Below are 18,694 nucleotides of genomic sequence, written 5' to 3' on the forward strand. Positions count from 1 at the left end.
TTAAACACCCTTTAAAGGCCTCATATTCCAGATGTACTCCAAGATGCTGAGTTCAGCTGAGAACTCAGAGGGAAAGAATCCACCTTGAGGTGGAAACTTAAGGGTTCTTTGGAAAATCAGTTGTGTTGGGTGGTGTTTTTCTCAGGCAAATATGTGAAGGTGACTTGGGCCAATTGGCAGAATGATGTCAGCAGAGACAGACTCACATGGAGTTTTACTAAGTCAGACTCACGTGGTGAGGCAAGACACGCGGAGGACACGTGATGTTTGGAGGGATAAATAGGACTCAGCGGACTGTGAGAGGAGCTTGACTCACTGGTAGAGCTAGCTATGCAACACTTGCTGGTCTCTCATCTTTGCTGAACTTCAGTATGTTAAGAGAGGCACCACGGAGAACTTTTCCTGGGGTTGCTGGTGAGCTGAATTCCTTCTGCTGACTCCTGCTGTTTCAACTGAGGCCTGGCTGTTCCTGCTAGGTCATGCCACCACTGCTGCTATCCCAATACTACTGAACTGGACTGCTGCGGGTGTATCTGTGAAGTGTTTACAAGTAGATCGAGCTGCCACTGCTGACCTGTGAACTGAACTGCTGATTCTCTGACAACGGGGATGGAATTTGCTCCAAAGAACCATTTCCAGGCAGGTCCACTTCCCCCACGTCCTTTCTTTCCCACTGCCTCTGCTGGGTGGTGGGCTAGAGAGGAGGCTGGAGGGCTTGGGAACCATCATTAAAAGTAGGGTTTGAAGGAATTGAAGATACACCACCCAGTGACTCTGTTCTAACCTGCTTTACTTGGGACATAGTCTTATTCTCGTGGCTTATGGGTGACCTGTGGGGCTCTAGCCCTGGCCATCTGCAGGTGTGATCTTGGTAGACAAGGGTCTCTTGCATTCCCAGGACACTGACCTTTAAAAGCAGTGACGTGCTTTCTATGAATAGAAACCTACAATGGGTGCTTCCATAAAACAAATACTCTTCTTGCATGTTTACTTTTGTAAGTTTGGATTTCTGGGTCAATAGTTTTCTGGGTGTATGGCGCCTACCTATATTCACAATAACAAAAGCTCAACCAAAAAATTCAAGGTCCTCTTCGTTCCCACTTGGGAACTTGGAATACTCCTGTGCATGAAACAAGCCTGGGGTCCCGCTTCCTGGGCTTCACGTCTGTTTTCTGTTTTGTTGGAAATTAAAAGCCTGGGCCTTGCATATGCTAAGCAAATTCTCCCAAGCTACATCTGCAGCACTTTATTTAGTTTTTAATTGTATATTTTAAGGATATATTAATTTTTCTTTTAAGTGTATGAGTGAGCCTCAGAATCTGGGGTTTGCCAGAAGAAGAATTAGATCTCTTAGAACTAGAACTGCAGATGGTTTTAAGCTGCCATGTGGCTGCTGGGAACCAATCTGAGTCCTCTGGAAGAGCATCCAGGATTGTAACCTCTGCGTCATCTCTCCAGCCCTGAGTCCTTTATTTCTACTTATTTTGAGATAGAGCGGCACACAAGTTGCCCAGGCTAGAGCAGACTTGAACTCTCTGTGTAACCCAGGAAGGCTTTGAACTTTTAATCCTTCAACTTCAGCTTCCTAAGTAACTGGGTACAGGCTTGTACCACCAGGCCTACTAGATTTCTCATTTCGTAATGTAAACAAGAGATGAGACAAAGCAATACTGAAGAGTTTCCTTCTGCACTGCTGAACACTGCATCTACTTGTCATCCATCCATCCCCATCCATCCATCACCCATCCATCCCTTCATCCATTAATCCATCCAACCTCTTATCTATCCATCCATCCTTCTATCCATCTATCTATCCATTAATCTGTCCATCTATCCATTCCTTCATCTATCCATCCATTCCTTCATCCATCCATCCATTTCTCTTTCTTTCTTTCTTTCTTTCTTTCTTTCTTTCTTTCTTTCTTTCTTTCTTTCTTTCTTTCTTCCTTCCTTCCTTCCTTCCTTCCTTTCTTTCTTTCTTGCTTTCTTTCTTTCTTTCTTTCTTTCTTTCTTCCTTCCTTCCAACTATCCATCTTCTATTCATCCAGTAATTATGTAACAAGAACTTCCCAACTCTGAGGCCCTGTTGTGTGGAACACCAGTAAAAACTCATGACCTCCATGACTCTTTAATATGAGTTGTAAATTGAAGGCATATCGGTTTATAGATGTAGTTGTATATAGATTTAGAAAGCTAAGTCAAATGTAAAGTTTATATGTAGTTAGGGGAGGAATGTCCTCCAGATGAAGCTTTCTCCCTCCCTCCTTTCCCCCTCGTCCTTTCTCCTTTCTCTTTCCCTTTTCATTTCCCCTTCTACAGCTAATGTGGAGAAGAATTCCGCGATCTGATACACTCTTCACAGAGGTTCTCCTGGTGATTTTTCAAGTCAGGAATGCTTTCGCTGCATCTCTTCTCGGATGAGAAAGCCATGCTATGATAAGTGGCCTGGAAGTTGTTACAAAGAGCTGCCAAGTGCCAAGAACATTGTTCCATGGAGAGCTGGAGAAGAGTGTGAGGTTGGGGACACAGAAAACAGCAGGCTGGATGTTACAGCAGAAGGCATTTGTGTTATCATCGGATGAGCCAAGACAAGTCTGTCAGGGAGTGTCAGGGAGGTTTTAATCACGTCGCTGGGCTCTGTGAACTCAGTCAAGCTTCGACAGAGAGTAAGAGACTCTGGCAGGCAAATCATCCTAGCGCATGAAGGCCACAGACCTTATTCTGGAGCAAGTCACTACATAATATTGTGACTTCCTGGATCCATCAATGCTCGTTTTATCCTTTAAAAGGAAATGCAGAAAAAGTTAAAGCAATGTCGCACAAAAGCAAAGTGCTGTTATTTATAGTGATCTAGGCATCAAAATGGTATGTCTTAATCATCAATCAACTTCATAACTATATCTCCACTAGAGTATATTACATAAGATGCTCTTCTGCATAGGCACTCCTACTCCAAGAGTCTTCCAGGTTTTTGGTTTTTTTTTTTTTTTTTTTTGGAAGCATAAAAGCTCTCGGGGAAGGGAGTAGTTTATGACCCTATCTTTTGCTTGGGTGAAAAATCAAAATAGTATTTCCTAAATGTATTTACTATGATGCTTAACTTTCTTTGTCAGTTTGGCTGGACCGAGGAATGCTTAGAAAATTTGTATTGAGAAGCTGGGCGTGTGGCTGTCTTCTATAGCAATAGCATGGGAAAGCCTGTAGAATCGATTTATAGGAAAACTTTGAAAACATTTGGAGAAGTAGTCTGGAAACAACAGAATTTCTTAGGTGGAGCCAACAGGTGGCTGTGGTTGGAGTTCAGAAAACTCCAGGAGGCCCACAGTGACATGGCTAGAACATGGCTAGAACAGGCTAGCCTGACAAGCACTAGAGCTACGTGGTTTTTGTTGCTGTTGTTGCTGTCAGACTACGGCAAGGGGTTTAGCTTCTGTCCATTAGGTTTTGTCTATTCCTGAGACTTTGTGAGAAGCAGAGCTAAAGGACATCGGACTGCTTTGTCTGGCAGAGGAAATATGAAGACGACACAGCTCTCGGGCTATGATGTAAAGGCTTCTCAGTGACAACCCGGGACTCAAAAGAGCAGAGCAGAAAGACTTGAAAAGGTTTGCTGGTTGGTCAGAATAGGAATGTGTATAAGGCTTTATCCGGGTGGGTGTGGTTAAAAAGCCAAGCACGTTCATTAGCACAATAGGGTAGATGGATGTCCTGAAGGCGGCTGGGTGTCGAGTAAGGTCATGGCTATCAGAAGCTCATAGGGAGAGAGGGGGAAGGGAAGAGCAAGAGCAGGGGAGCAAGGAGGGACAAGCAGCCCCTTTTACAGTGACTCAGGCATACCTATATGTTGCCAGGTAACTGTGGAGTGGAGCTTAGACAGAACGCTAACACCAGACCCTTGAACAATGCCAAGCCCCTGAACTGGCAGGCACACTTCGAGGCTCACAGCTCCAATCCGAGACATAGGGCCTTCTATTTTGGGGTTTTAAAGCTTTTGATCTTTGGTTCTAGATACTCGAGATGGAAGCGTACTGCTCTCTAGATTATAATCATCAATAGCTCCAGCACTTAGCAGCTATAGTAGCCCTCAGGTTCCAGCAGCAGGCAATGCCTGCTAGTGTTATAGCTCCTGAACATCCCTAGATGTTGGGGCCCTTGGTTCCCACAACCCTTGCAGCACATAGCCCCCTGAAATTCTTCTAGTGTCTGAGCCCGTAGTTTCTTGTCTTCAGCTCTTCATAACCCTAGTCATTCGCACCATCTCCACTCCAAGTCCCGACCATTCTCTGGACCTCTCCAGCTGCTCTCTCGCTGTGCAGTGATGTCACTGTCACTGGGGCCTCCACGGTCTCTATGTATTACTGCCTCAGCTCACTCTGCTAAAAACAAAGATAAACCATAGTTGGGAAAAGCCACTTGAGAATAGCAGTTTATCAGGCTTGCTACTGCAGCTCTAGGGGACAGAACAGGAGAGTGTCTCTGGGTTGACTCAAGAAGTGACAGGAATTGACTGCTTTTATAATGTGGGATGGAGGGGGGAGGGGCAGGGGCAAGAATTGTCCCCATCATGGCATAGCATGCACCTCCACGCAAAAGAGGGGCGTGATGATCTGCACAGCGCGCATCACAGTTCTCCCTGTATGTAAAAGACGGTCTGCGCCGATCACAGGAAGAGCTGCCTCTCCAGCCTGGGTGAAGTGAGCATCAGAGTTCACTGCGGCTCGTGATGGAGAAAGTCCAGAACAAGCTGTCTGAAAGATCACACCTTCAACAGTGCCTTCCGGAGCAGGAGTTAGGCAGCTGGGTTAGGGATTGCAAGGAAGCTTCCTCGGGGAATCCGTGGAGCGCTCCGAGCAATCCGGCCCCCACTTGCCTGGAAGAGGCTGCTTGGCTAAAAGTCTTTCTGGTCAAGGTACAAGGGAAGAACGGCTGCCAATCAGGGAGTCAGATTAGATGGCTCTGGCGACCGAGACTGTAGTTTACTTAAAGGTAAGATGAACAGTAACGGGGTTGCTTCTACATTAACAGTGCTTTAACTATATTTAGTAGTACTCCGTTCTTAACCAAACACGGCCGTACTTCACATGCATGTGGCACCCTCTGTGGTACTGACGGGAGAAGGATGAAATCATTAGGGGACAGGCCATGGGAGGTCTTCCCGCTCAGTGAGGACATGCTCCTGAGGGGACAGTGGGGCCCCGGCCCTTTTGTACCCTTTTTAATCCCGACTATGAGATACTTTTTTTAGTTTCATTTATTCTTGCCATGATGTGTCACTATGGGCCCAGAACCTCAGGACTAACCAATCAGGGGTCGTGACGAAGAAAATCGTGAGCCCTAATAAATAATAAATATTTTCTTTCTATAGGTTGATTATCTTGGATGTTGCTTTGATGACAGTTCTTATTTTTTTCCCATAGTTTGTGACCTGAAAAGAAGCCTAAGGACGTTTCTACTTTTGCTCATAAATGAAGAAAGAGGTTTGTTTTGTGTGTGTTTCTGTGAGCTATTTGAAGCCAGTAATTTAAGAGTGTCCACCTCTGTGGGTTGTGTAGATGAGGGCCAGAATCAGGGACTGTACTGTAGTACTAAACCCCATCAAAGTGGCCTGTTACAGGGCTGCAGAGATGGTACAGTGGTTAAAAGCACTTGTTGCTCTTGCAGAGGACCCAGGTTCAGTTCCTGACACCAGGGTGGTGGCTCACAGCCATCTGTAACTCCAGTTCCAGGGGATCCAATGCCCTCTTCTGACCTCCGAAAGCACCAGGCATGCACATGGTACACATACATGCATTCATCCAAGCAAAGCACAAGGATAAAATCAATCTAGAAAGAAAGGGAGTAGTTTTTTGTTTGCAGTATTTAAGGCTGACTTAGTTCTCTGAATTTACATATAGAGCAAAAGTCAAAGCCCTTAGTTTTTAAACTGTATCTTGAAGCCACAGAGACCAAACCAGCCCTGTTGTCTGGTTCTCCTCTGCCCCTGCATGGTTGGTTGTAATGGGAATGTGTACTCAGTCTAAGACCCTGACTTGAAGGATTGTGGTCCTCTATGTTACAAGTGGCTCTGTGGTGGGGAACTGCGCAGATAGATGCACTCTCTGCTTGGCACCTTTGGAAGAAGCACTTTCCCATGCTACATGGCTAAGTGCCCTTTACTTCTGAAGAGGAAGTGAAGTGAGCGCCCACCATCAAATCTGACGGAACTGTTCTCGCTTTTGTGTGCAGCAGTTGCGGGGCCAAGAAGGAGCCGATGCCCGGCTTTGCTGTTCCTTTACCTCAGCTGTAAGACCATCTACACCGCTGCCCAGACCAGGACTGTGAATCTAACATTTGGTAATAAAAATGTAACCCTACCCCCATTCGACTGGGGCCCTGCCGATTTATCCATGGATAGCCCAGGCCTGTTGGCAGAGAATCAAGTTCTGCAGCATTTCTGTCAATAATCACATTTTCGTGTTGCCTCGTATAGGAGAAAAAACCGAAGGGTAGAAACAGCAAGGTAGACTGGAAGTTGTGAGTGATATGGACAAATGGCCTAAGGCATGTTTTCCTCAAAACCAGGACCGGAGCTAGAAGTGAGGGTGCCCTTTCTCAGGTCAAGGCCTTCCTAAAACTTTGAAACTGTGAGACAGTCACCATCAAAATGTGACTGGCTCCCCCTCCACTCATGGGCTCAGAGACACCGTGGAGGGCGGGCAGAAGAAGGGAGAATGAAGGCTAAAGGCTTAGGCAGAGCCACCCACTGCTTTGCTGCCAGGCTCGCTGTGCCCACAGGTGCCTGGAACCAGGGATTCCTTCCTCATGCTTCTGATGAGGCAGATTTAGAAGTCAGGAATATTCCCAGGGGTGGGGGTGGGGTGGGGTAGGGCTACGGGCATAGATCTGCAGGGAAATGGCGGAGAGAACATGGACAAAAAAAGTTCCAGTTCATTTATAGCGCTTCCGTGACGCAGGGGAAAGGGAAGAAAAGGGGTTTGACTGACTCCTTAAACTGTGGAAGCTTAAAAAAGGATCACAGAGGTTAGAGTGAGACGTGTGTTTCCTTCCTCATTTTTCAGACAATGAGGGAACAACTATACTTCAGTGTCCCTGTATCTGGGGACAGGACTGAAATAAAGAAAGGAACATGCATCCTAGCTCACGACTGAACCCGGGAAAGGTTTGTCCTCTGAGAACAATGAGAGGCGCGGGGAGGAGCCAGAGTTTCAAAGAAAAAGACTACGGGGTGATACACAGTGTTACGGTTTGAGGGTGAAGTGTTCCCCAAAGACTCACGTGGCAAAGGCTTGGTGATCTGTCAGTGGGTTTGGAGGAAATGAACGGACTACAGGGTTCAAGCTCCTGAGTGGATCCAGAAATTGGTGGATTATATAAATGAGGAGGTGGGGCCTGGTCGGGTTATGGAAATGAGGAGGTGGACCTGGTTAGATTATGGAAATGAAGAGGTGGGGCCTGGTTGGATTATGGAAGTGAGGAGGTGGGGCCAGATTGGGTTATGGAAATGAGGAGGTGGGGCCTGGCTGGAGGATGTATAGTTCCCCGAGGACAAACCTTTGATGCCTGAGTCCTATCAGAGCCTCTTCCTGCCTCATTTCTGCCTCTGTCACTTGCGGTTGTTCAGCTTTTGGAAAAAATTTGAGTCAAAATAAAAACTGCTGCTTTAAGCTGTTTACTTGGATATTTTGTTACTGGGGAGAAAGGCGCAACATGCGCAGTTGTTCGTCTTCTTCAGAGAGAAGCTTCCACAGTACCCGTTTACAACTAGTGAACGACAGAAGAGGCCTGGAGGCTTCTGGTCTGTGGCCCGTTGCTCTACACCCCATTGTCCAGCTTGTGTCTGAGCCACGCCACTCACCATCAATGCGGCATCTGGCACTGTGGCCGAGCACCCTGTGAGGGATGCTCTGCTGACCCCGTAGCTTTTCCTGGTGGGTGAAGCAGTGCTTCATCCCTTTTGAGGCATGGATGAAATACAGATATTTCACCAAGTGTACTCCACTCCTTCAGCCTCTGTCTGTCCCCTCCCAAGTAGACACAACTATTTTTCTCTCAGTTTTGATCATTCGGGTTCCAGAAAGGGGTGGGCACTACCTTAAGAAGAAGTCAGATATAGCCTCATACCTAATCCTGCTGGTGTATATTAGGGCTGAGTGGATCTTAGACAGAGCCAGGCTTAATGAGTTAGCTCCACCATCCCAGGCTGGCTCTGTGTGGTCACCATGACATCAGGGTAAGGGGAGGACAGGACTCTACTTGAGCTTCTTCCCCCTGAAATGAAACAGATGTCTGTCATCTTCTTGGTGATAAGTAGGATCAGGTTCCCATTCATCAGCCAATTAGTAAGTGCTAATTAGTAAGTGCTGGTATTAGTAGATGGGAAATGAGGGACAGAACCATGGGGTGGGGGAAGGATCCCCATTCTACAGAGATGTGCTGGCTTTCCCCCTGGCTGTGCCAAAGGGCAGATAGGATGGGCAATGCCTGGCCTCGAAGCCATCAGTAATCGAGAGTTTGCTAAATGTGAGTGATCACCAAGCATCCAGAGCTGGAGAGAACAGTCCCTAAATAACATGCAATTATCGGGACAAGGACACCAACGAACGGTAATCATTTATTGTAAATTGCTCATGGTTCGCACATTTCTAAAGGCCAAATAACAATGTTAAACACCCGCTGGATGAAAAACTTCATCATAATTCCCAGTTGGTGTATCATGTCCTTTCCTAACATTTAAAATTTAAATCCTGTATCCCTCCTGATGTTATCTTGAACCTACTAGGTGCCAACCTAACAGACACTTCCTCTCCCTCTCACCTCTCACACAGTGGACGTCCATACGCCCTTCACACCCAGTCTGTTCTAATTCAGAAGCTACATAGTGATCACTTTATCTTTTGCTGCAAAATCAATGACGGCCACATGCACACGACACATCCGTAAGCACTGATGACTCCAGGTGAGTTATTGGTTATTAAGTGTTGATGGCCTGGTGTGGAAAATTAATACACTTATTTAGTAGAAGTACCTAAAGTAGCATGCATCAGTGGCTGAGATCAATTAGAATACAAATCAGGTGTATAAACATTAAGATGAAAGCTTAATTTGTGTTTAATATGATGTCTGGCATGTCTAAATTATACGCCTTTAAAATGGTAGTAGGAAGGAGAAAATAAGACATCTAAATAAGCATTTGACTTATAGAGTGGGCTGAGCAGTAATTACATCGATTAAACTATTTTTTCTATATTTTTAAATGATTTATTTATTATATGTAAGTACACTGTAGCTGTCTTCAGACACACCAGATGAGGGCATCTGATCTCATTACAGATGGTTGTGAGCTACCATGTGGTTGCTGGGATTTGAACTCAGGACCTTCGGAAGAGCAGTCAATGCTCTTAACTGCTGAGCCATCTCTCTAGCCCACCCTCATTAAACTATTTTAAGATTAGATTTATTGTGTTTGCACACAAGTGATCCTGTGTGTGTGTGTGTGTGTGTGTGTGCACGCACGTGTGCATAAGTGGTCGTGTGTGTTTGTACAAGTGATTGTGTGTGTGCACAAGTGATCGTTTAGGAGCACAAGTGATTGTGTGTGTGTGTGCATGTGTGTGTTGCATGTGGTTCACATATCTTCTACATGTAGAGGATAACTTGAGTGCTCAATTCTCTCCTTTCACTATGTGGGTCCCAAAGGATCAAACTCAGCACGTATTTTGACCTCTTGCCACTGAGCCACCTCACCAGCCCCAGACACAATGTCTTTTAGAGCAGACAGTGGAAAGTCAGGAAGTTATAAATTGTGAAAATAACACAAGAGCCATTTCCCATATCTTCATCTTTTAAACCATGCCGACTGATTTTTATCACTGATTGTTACAGTTGACATTATCTGAGACAAATGAAGCTTCCCAAACCCTGTAGACTTCATCCCCTCCCCACCTCCTACCCCCTCCTACAAGCAGCAAACAAGAGAACTGTAAGCCAACAGCCGCTAGCTGGATGCAGAGAGTCACCGAGAGTTGTCACTGTGGACGGCATTGGGCAGGCTTCAGCCACTGCCATCACCAGTCATGGCCGTGCAGGCCTCAGTCATCTGCTTGGTCACCCGTTTGTGGTCAGTGGCCAGTCCCAGGAAGCACGTGACATCAATGAACCAGTTGGCTGGGTTGAAATTTAAGCCAAATTTGTTCGCAGAGAAGTCAAAAGGAAATGTGTGGTGGTAATTGCGGAAGCCTTCACCTGGAAGACAAAGCGTGCCTTGACGTCACTCGTCATGGCTGCCTCCCCCATGGATGTTGTTAGTGTTTGTTTTTTGTTTGTTTGTTTTTAATTCACTTTTTTAGTTTAGGATACAAAGTAGTTTCACTATGAATTCTTCATCCATATGTGTCATTATATTTAATTCTCAGTTGCTCCACGTCCTCATGACCTTCTCTTCTACCCTGCCTCACTCCAGCCGCCCCTGCTTCTCCTGTTAGTCTCCTCTGCTTTCTTATTGAATGCCCTCTCTCTCCCACTCCTTCCCCTTCATCCCTGAAAATCTCCACTCTCCTAATGATCCCCTTTCTAGTTTTAGGAGTGGTGTGTATGTACAAGCACACACATCAGTGCACACACATTATTTTAAATCTAGGCTCTACATATAAAATAAAACACGCGACAGACAACCGTCTTCCCAAGTTTGGCTCATTTGGATGTTTGATGATGGTGGTTTTCCTGTGAGTGCCCTGAGCTCTCCCTGCTCATTAGCTGCATGGCATCCCACGGTGTGTATGTATCACACTCCTTAGCCATCTGCTGGCGGACATCTAGACTGGCTCTGTTTCCTGAAAGATGTTAACAGAACAGCAGTACACATGGATGCCTCATAGAAGTTTTTATCAGGTTTTAAGATCTACGGCATTTAAGGCTGTTTCAGACTGCCTGTTTGGGCAAAAGACTTGGCTCCAGCCCTTGGAAACATTCACTGAGTTGCTAGACAGGCTACGTTGGACAGGAAATAACAGCACCGTTGTTCAGCAGCAACACAAGATTAGCTCTTCGGCATTGGCGGCAGACAAGATGCTGCTCCTTGGGGGCTGCCCTTCTCAAGGTAAATGCTACAAGGCTGACAGCAGGCCATTATTTTGACTTAAGTTCATAAAAGGGAAATAGCCTCTGTGGGAGGGAGTGATTACAGGGAGACTTCCTTCACGCTCTGGAAGGGAGAAATGAGAATGTTCAGACAGGAGAGTGAATTAAAAACCTGGCCTTTAAATATCCGGTCTACTGTGCAGAATTCCCGTCTCCCACTGACTTATCTCATCCTTGCCATTCTTCAAGGGGCATCTTCAGGGCAAATGAGCTTCTCTCGTTTGATTCTCTTGGTTTTTCTTTTGCTAATTTTTTAAATAACAAAAACGTATGTATGACATATAAGCACATGTGTTGAAAATGTATGTACATTGTAGAATGACTAAACTGGGCTAATTCACCTATACATTCCCTCCATACATAGTTTTTGTGGTAGAAACTAAAAAACAACTACCAGCAATTTACAATTTACTTTGTTGACACATATATCACCATGTTATGCAATGGATCTCTTTAATTGATTCCTTCTGCTAATGGGAATGTGTGTGTGTGTGTGTGTGTGTGTGTGTGTGTGTGAGTGTGTGTGTGTGACTGTGTGTAGATGTGTGTTTATGAGAGTGTGTGCATGTGTGTATATGAGAGTGTGTATGTATGTGTGTGTGTATATGAGAATGTGTATGCATGGTGTGTATATGTGTGTATGAGAATGAGTGTATGTGTGTGTATGAGTGTGTGCACACGTGTGTATGTGTTCCAATACCTCTCGCCCTCATTACATCTCCCAGTACCTGGTGACCCCATTTACTCCCTGCTTCTGTGAGTTTCACTTTTTGGGGTTCAACAGATATACAAGATGCTGCAGCATTTGTCTTTCTGTGCCTGATGCCCTACAAGTGTTACAGCCTTCAAGTTCACTGCGTCTGACAGGATGCCCTTCTTCACTAAGGCAGAGGAGTACTGTCTATCACACACTCACGTAGCATAGTCCTCCACTGGTGAACATTCACTCAGTATCTTGGCTATTGGAAATAGGGCTTCAATAGACATGGGAGTGCAGTGCCTCTTCTGCAAACATTTCATTTCCTTTGGATACACACCAGATCGTAAGCTTGCTGGATCACATGGTAATTCCCTTTTTTTAACTTTTTAAAAAATTCTTTCATATTGTTTAGCCTCAATGACTAAACCCTTTTACAAAGGAGGAGGGGGAGCAAGAGAAGCAGCAGGAGGAAGAGAAAGAGGAGGAGGAGCAGGAGGAGGAGCAGGAGCAGGAGGAGGAGCAGGAGGAGCAGGAGCAGGAGGAGCAGGAGGAGCAGGAGGAGGAGCAGGAGGAGGAGGAGCAGGAGCAGGAGGAGCAGGAGGAGCAGGAGGAGGAGCAGGAGCAGGAGGAGCAGGAGCAAGAGGAGCAGCAGGAGGAGGAGGAGCAGGAGGAGGAGGAGGAGCAGGAGGAGCAGGAGCAGGAGGAGGAGCAGGAGCAGGAGGAGGAGCAGGAGGAGGAGAAGCAGGAGGAGGAGCAGGAGGAGCAGGAGCAGGAGGAGCAGGAGGAGGAGGAGCAGGAGCAGGAGGAGCAGGAGGAGGAGCAGGAGCAGGAGGAGGAGGAGGAGCAGGAGGAGCAGGAGGAGGAGCAGGAGCAGGATCAGGAGGAGGAGCAGGAGGAGGAGCAGGAGGAGGAGCAGGAGCAGGAGCAGGAGGAGGAGCAGGAGGAGGAGGAGCAGGAGCAGGAGGAGGAGGAGCAGGAGGAGCAGGAGGAGGAGCAGGAGGAGCAGGAGCAGGAGCAGGAGGAGGAGCAGGAGGAGCAGGAGCAGGAGGAGGAGCAGGAGCAGGAGGAGGAGGAGCAGGAGGAGGAGGAGCAGGAGGAGCAGGAGCAGGAGCAGGAGGAGGAGCAGGAGCAGGAGGAGGAGCAGGAGCAGGAGGAGGAGCAGGAGCAGGAGGAGGAGCAGGAGCAGGAGGAGGAGCAGGAGCAGGAGGAGCAGGAGCAGGAAGAGGAGCAGGAGCAGGAGGAGCAGGAGCAGGAGGAGGAGCAGGAGGAGGAGCAGGAGGAGGAGGAGCAGGAGCAGGAGGAGGAGGAGCAGGAGGAGCAGGAGGAGGAGCAGGAGGAGCAGGAGCAGGAGGAGGAGCAGGAGCAGGAGGAGGAGGAGGAGCAGGAGGAGCAGGAGGAGCAGGAGGAGGAGGAGGAGCAGGAGCAGGAGGAGGAGCAGGAGGAGGAGCAGGAGCAGGAGGAGGAGGAGCAGGAGGAGCAGGAGGAGGAGCAGGAGGAGCAGGAGCAGGAGCAGGAGGAGGAGCAGGAGGAGGAGCAGGAGCAGGAGCAGGAGGAGGAGGAGGAGGAGCAGGAACAGGAGGAGGAGCAGGAGCAGGAGCAGGAGCAGGAGGAGGAGGAGCAGGAGGAGGAGCAGGAGCAGGAGGAGGAGCAGGAGCAGTTGGAGGAGCAGGAGCAGGAGGAAGAGGAGGAGGGGCAGGAGGAGGGAAAGGCCAACAGGCACCCTTCATCTTTGTGCTAAGTCATTCTAACTAAGGTGAGACGCCAGTTCCTCTTGGTTTTCATTTTCATTCCCCATGAAAAGTTCATTTCCTTTTAAAGGGACTTTATTGAGTTATAATTCACAGAATCTCCCCTTCTAAAGTGCACAATATAATACAATACAATGACCTTGAGAATTTTCAATATTCCTCAAGAGGCTCCCACCACCATCTCCTATGCCCCCCCCATGACTCCTTAGCTTGCCCCCCTTCCCATTCCTTAGGCCTTTTTTCCATCTTTATAAATCTGACTGCCTTGGACAGATTATAGATTTTTATTTGTTAATGTGCACTTGTGTGTGTGTAGAGACAGAGTTGAACATGTGCCATGCCACACATGTGGAGGTCAGAAGGTAACTTTAGGGAGTCAGCGCTCTCTGTCTACTGTGGGTCCCGGGAATTGAACTCAGGTCCTCTGGCTTGCACAGCAAGTGGTTTTGCCCACTCCGCCTGTCCTGCTGTGGACAGATGATGTGATGAAGTCACACAGTCTCATGTGCTCCTTTGTGACTGTCTGCTGCCACTCAGCAGTGATCTCAAGGTTCACCCAGGCTGTCGCGCACCCTAGCTTGAGTCTTTTTATTTGTGAATACTAGTTCACTGTGGGTGTATAACACTGGTGTCCCCACTTGTATTTGTGCCTGGAAATGGCACATAATGTGTCTCCTCTAGTTATAGCCACTCAAGACACAAGATGAGAGAAGAAAGCAGCAGAGAGGAGACAATCCCTTCTGGGCTCCCCTCCCGTCCCCTCCCATGGAGTGACTCCACAGCTAGAGCTCAGATTATCCCCCTCCTGTTGCTGCTGTCAACACAGGTTGACAAGACCTTAAGCACTCCGGGATCTTAGTTGGATGGTTGATGAAACAGACACAGGAGCTCACCACCAAGTGGCAGAGACTGTTCCTACCCTTCTCCTCCTGGCTTGGTCTCTGCTCAATGTTCAGAGCTTTACCAAGGAGCCAGCATTGCATTTGGAGGGGCTCAGCTAATATTTATGAGTTGCTTACTGCACACTGAGCAGAGCGCTAAGGGCTAAGTACTAACTCCTATTATCCTCACGCCTCTCAGCTAACTGCTATGATTATCGCTGCTTTAAAATGAGGACAGAAATGCACAGAAGGGAGAGGTAACTCACCTACGACCATAAAGCTGGCAATAAAGGCAGTGCCACAGAGGGCCGACTTCGTGCTAAGCAGCTTGACAAGGCTGTGTATTAACTCATTTTACTCTCCAGCGACCAAGGGAGGAGGGAAGGGCTACCTACTGTCTTATTACAGATAAGAACCCAGAATGTTGAGGACCGTGCCCAGAGAGCAAGTGGAGGACCCAGGAGGAACCTAACTTGGAGTCCGCACTGGCTAACATTACTCTTAGCTACTTGTGGTCCATGACTCTCCTTTCTTGCCACTGCTTGATTGAAGGCCTTTTTTCCCCCCTGACATATGATTGGATAGCCAAGTCTAGAGTAGACAAGACTGTTTGAGAAACAAAGCAATTGCTGCTTTTCTTCCTGTAGGAAAATTTTCATGATGAAAGTAACTATTATCCCATTTATTGATCATCTTCCGTGCTCCAGGAGCTGCACTGTGCAGTTTGTATGCTCTACAAGGGAGGCATTGCTCTTTGACTGTTTGACAGATAAGAGCATTGTAAGGCAGAGAACTCGCCCGACTTGTCTGAGAGCTAGGATGCTAAGGCCAATGTTCAGTGTCTCTGCACTGCTCCACTCTCTTTTTTAGAGCCATAAACCCTTCCCTCCCACTAAGTCAATAACATCTGGACCGCCATACCTCTTCTGGCTCTCAATGCCTCACTCACCAATGGCTCCCAGAGCGACGAGTGGGTTCTTCTGAGGGCTGATTTGCTTGTCATAGGTCTGCTTTCCCATACGTGGGCAGTGCTGTTGACCAGCCAGATGCCATTGAGGGCAACAATGTATCAGAGAATGGAAGTGACAAAGAAGGAATTCCATAGACTCTCCCCGAGTGAGCCCTTGTCAGGAAAAAAAGAAAATAAAAAGGAAAGAAGAGTGATAACAGCACCAAGAGCCATGGAATGTTGCTAACAGGCATTTTGACCCAGGGGCCTTCTCCCCCCCCACCCCCCCCACCCCACCCCCCCGCCTCTCTCTCTCTCTCTCTCTCAACCAAGCCTTCAGAGCTTCCTCTCTTAGGCCTGTTCTGAGTCAATATCTTGCTGTTGACTAGAGTTCCATGGGCCTCTCCTGTTCAAGTCTCACAGTATAGCTAGGACAGCGATGCCCTAGTCAGGACTTTGTGCCCTAAAGCCTCCCATGGCCTGACCTCCCATGACTGCAACTCTGGTGCACCATTGAAGTGGGCCTGCAGCCTGTAGGACTCAAGCTCTACTCTGTGCCTCTGCCTCCTCCTTGTCAACTGGTCAAGAAGCTAGCTACCTGCCAGCCAAGGCTCCAGTTCTCAAAGCTCTACCCTGCTGCATCCTGTGTAGAGAGAGCGCCTGCAGCATGGCTTCCTAATACAAGAAACACCAGTTGTGTGCTTCGCCAGCTCGCATGAGCACATGGGCGGTGGTGGCGCACGCCTTTAATCCCAGCACTTGGGAGGCAGAGGCAGGCGGATTTCTGAGTTCGAGGCCAACCTGGTCTACAGCGTGAGTTCCAGGACAGCCAGGGCTACACAGAGAAACCCTGTCTCGAAAAAACCAAAAAAAAAAAAAAAAGCAACTTACGGAAATGAACATGCAAAATCCAACCCAGCCGCAAAACCCCAGACCCTTCTCATCCTGACAAAGCGGCAGCGAGCCCAATTGCAAAGCCGCAGAGCGTCCTTCCGGGTCCTGCGAGACTTCTGTCCTTCCACCCTGGTGTAGATTACAGGAGGGATCCCAGGGACCATGGGCAAGTCAAAGCGGGATGCTCATGTGCTGAGTCTTTATATCAAAAACTGCTGTTCTCCAGAACTGTTTCAGAGTCTGCAAATCCACCCCTTGTGGCCCAGATCCCTCCCCCACACAGTGCCAGCCTAGAGCAGCTGCTCTGCATTTAATTACAGGCCTTGGCCTCTGCTCCTCAGGCCAGGCCCAGCACGGAGATGGCTTGCTAACTTCCTTCCTTAATGACACTCAGTCTGAACGTCCTGCCAGCGGCCCACAGACAATCTCCTGATGCCCCTCAGCAGGAGATCCCAGCTCATTTCAAACTCCTTACTTCCATCAGTAGAAGGGAGAAAGGCTGGAGTGGGGCCATTGGTATCGTCTGGCTTTTTGCTAAATGGATTTTTTAATGTTATAAAACATCACAGAGCATTTAACTACTCCACTTGGCTACTTCCTAGCTATGTGGCCCTGAGTAGATTATTTCCTTGTGTTGAGCCTCAGCTTTCTCTTGTGTAAGATGCTGTACCAACAGATTTATTACATGTCTACCCTATGCCAGGTTCTTCCCTCAGCACTGAGACTCCAGTGAAGTCGACAGACAAACATCACTTCCCTTGTGGAACAAAGGCAGCCCGTGTGTCTGATAGGAAAGACAGATGCCAACCAGTGTAGATGAAACACAGAGTACCTTAGTCATAAATACATGAAAAACAATGAAGTAGAGGACAATATGATGTACTCAGGGTATGAAATAGGCATCTGGGGAAAGTCTAACCTGTACTATGGCTTCAGTGAAGACCCATTTGGCTAAGTATGTTGGAGGAAACTCCAACACAAGGCTCTGGAGACATCAGGGAACCATGGGAGAAGACAGTGGATGAGGCAGGTGATGGGACCAAGGGAGATAAAGGGAGACCAAGGGGGACCAAGTGGGAAAGAGGTCTTGTAGGGACTGTGACAGAAATCTAGGTCACAAAATGTGGTCCAGGAGAGAAACAGAAATGGTGATTAGGAGTGGTTAAGTTCTAGATCTATTTGAAAAGGCCAGTGACTAGATTTGTTTAAAAATTAAAAAGCCTTGATGTTAGAACGAAGAGATGGAGTCAAGGAAGACAGCAAAGGTGCAGATGCTAGCTGACATGGTGGAGGGGAAGAGGAGCAGCCCTTGAGAGCTTAGCCTCAGGACCAGGAAGTCACAGGCGCCGGCTGTAAATTTAGTCAGGGACTAAAAAGCAACTCGGGCAGGAAAAGGTTTGCTTTATCTTACAGCTTGCAGGCTAGCATGGAGGTAAGGAGCTAAGGCAGGAGCTCAGGGCAGGAACCTGGAGGCAGAAACTGAAGCAGAGAGCAGCTGTTTACTGGCTTGCTTCTCAAGGTGTGCTCAGCTCTTTTCTTAACTACCCCGGGATGCAGATGCAGTACCCACAATGGGCTGGGCCCCTCCCACATGAAGCATTAATCAACAAAAACGCCCCTTGGACACACAACAAGCCAGTCTAGTGAACAGTTCCTCAACTGATATCCCCTCTTCCCAGCTATGTCTAGGTTTGGATCAAAGTGACAAAACTCAATTGTAATAAATGTTATACAACACTGTGAATGGACTTAAAGCCATAGAAGCATGTAATTTTAAATAGGTAAAATGGGGCTGGAGAGATGGCTCAGTGGTTAAGAGCACCGACTGCTCTTCCAGAGGTCCTGAGTTCAATTCCCAGCACCCACTTGGTGGCTCACAACCATGTGTAATGGGATCCGATGCCCTCTGATTGCATGTCTGAAGGCAGTGACAGTGTACTCATATCCATTGAAAAAGGAAAGATAAGTCTTAAATAGGTAAAATAATAAATATTGTCATCTCTATCATCACAACAAAAAAGAAAGACACAGGGAACTATTTTCTACAACATAAAAGGCACAGGGACCAACATGGTTTCTTGTTTCCCACAGTGACCCCTGTTCCACCATCTTTGGCTATGACCAGAGCCTGTGAAACAAAACTGACATCTTCCACTGACAGATCAGGAAGCTGGACAGCGCCTTGAAAATGTTACGGAGCCCAGGTGCTAACTGGTCTGGTGCCTTCCTTTGTTTAAGCCAGTTGAATGAGGATTTTTCTCAGAGAACCTAAAAGCACACAGGAGGGACATTGTCATAGGCCACCTCAACCCCTTCTTAGACTGAAGAGCATCTCATGTCCCAGTTGCGGGCAGCGCTGCCACTGACAGAGAATCACGTTCCCTAG

At 47.6% G+C, this 18,694-nt stretch overlaps 2 long non-coding RNA genes and 1 pseudogene across 3 annotated transcripts; 1 reads left to right on the forward strand and 2 right to left on the reverse strand.

Annotated features, from left to right (window-relative positions):
• The first annotated feature begins 303 nt into the window (after positions 1–303).
• On the forward strand, positions 304–7,661 carry 2310034O05Rik (RIKEN cDNA 2310034O05 gene). The gene is made up of 4 exons (NR_040679.1): positions 304–639; positions 5,418–5,477; positions 6,226–6,333; positions 7,059–7,661. It is a non-coding gene; the product is annotated as an RIKEN cDNA 2310034O05 gene (long non-coding RNA).
• Gm36304 lies at positions 2,198–7,359 on the reverse strand. Of its 2 annotated transcripts, none has more exons than XR_001784901.1 (2): positions 7,276–7,359; positions 2,198–2,780 (listed from the first exon to the last, which is right to left on the reverse strand). It is a non-coding gene; the product is annotated as a predicted gene, 36304 (long non-coding RNA). The 2 variants fall into 2 exon arrangements; XR_389412.2 differs by lacking the exon at positions 7,276–7,359 and adding an exon at positions 4,256–4,338.
• Gm8091 (predicted gene 8091) overlaps positions 10,030–18,694 on the reverse strand; it is a 75,098-nt pseudogene continuing 66,433 nt past the window's right edge.

This window comes from Mus musculus, chromosome 5 (genome assembly GCF_000001635.26).
Source record: "Mus musculus strain C57BL/6J chromosome 5, GRCm38.p6 C57BL/6J".
Taxonomy (NCBI): domain Eukaryota; kingdom Metazoa; phylum Chordata; class Mammalia; order Rodentia; family Muridae; genus Mus; species Mus musculus.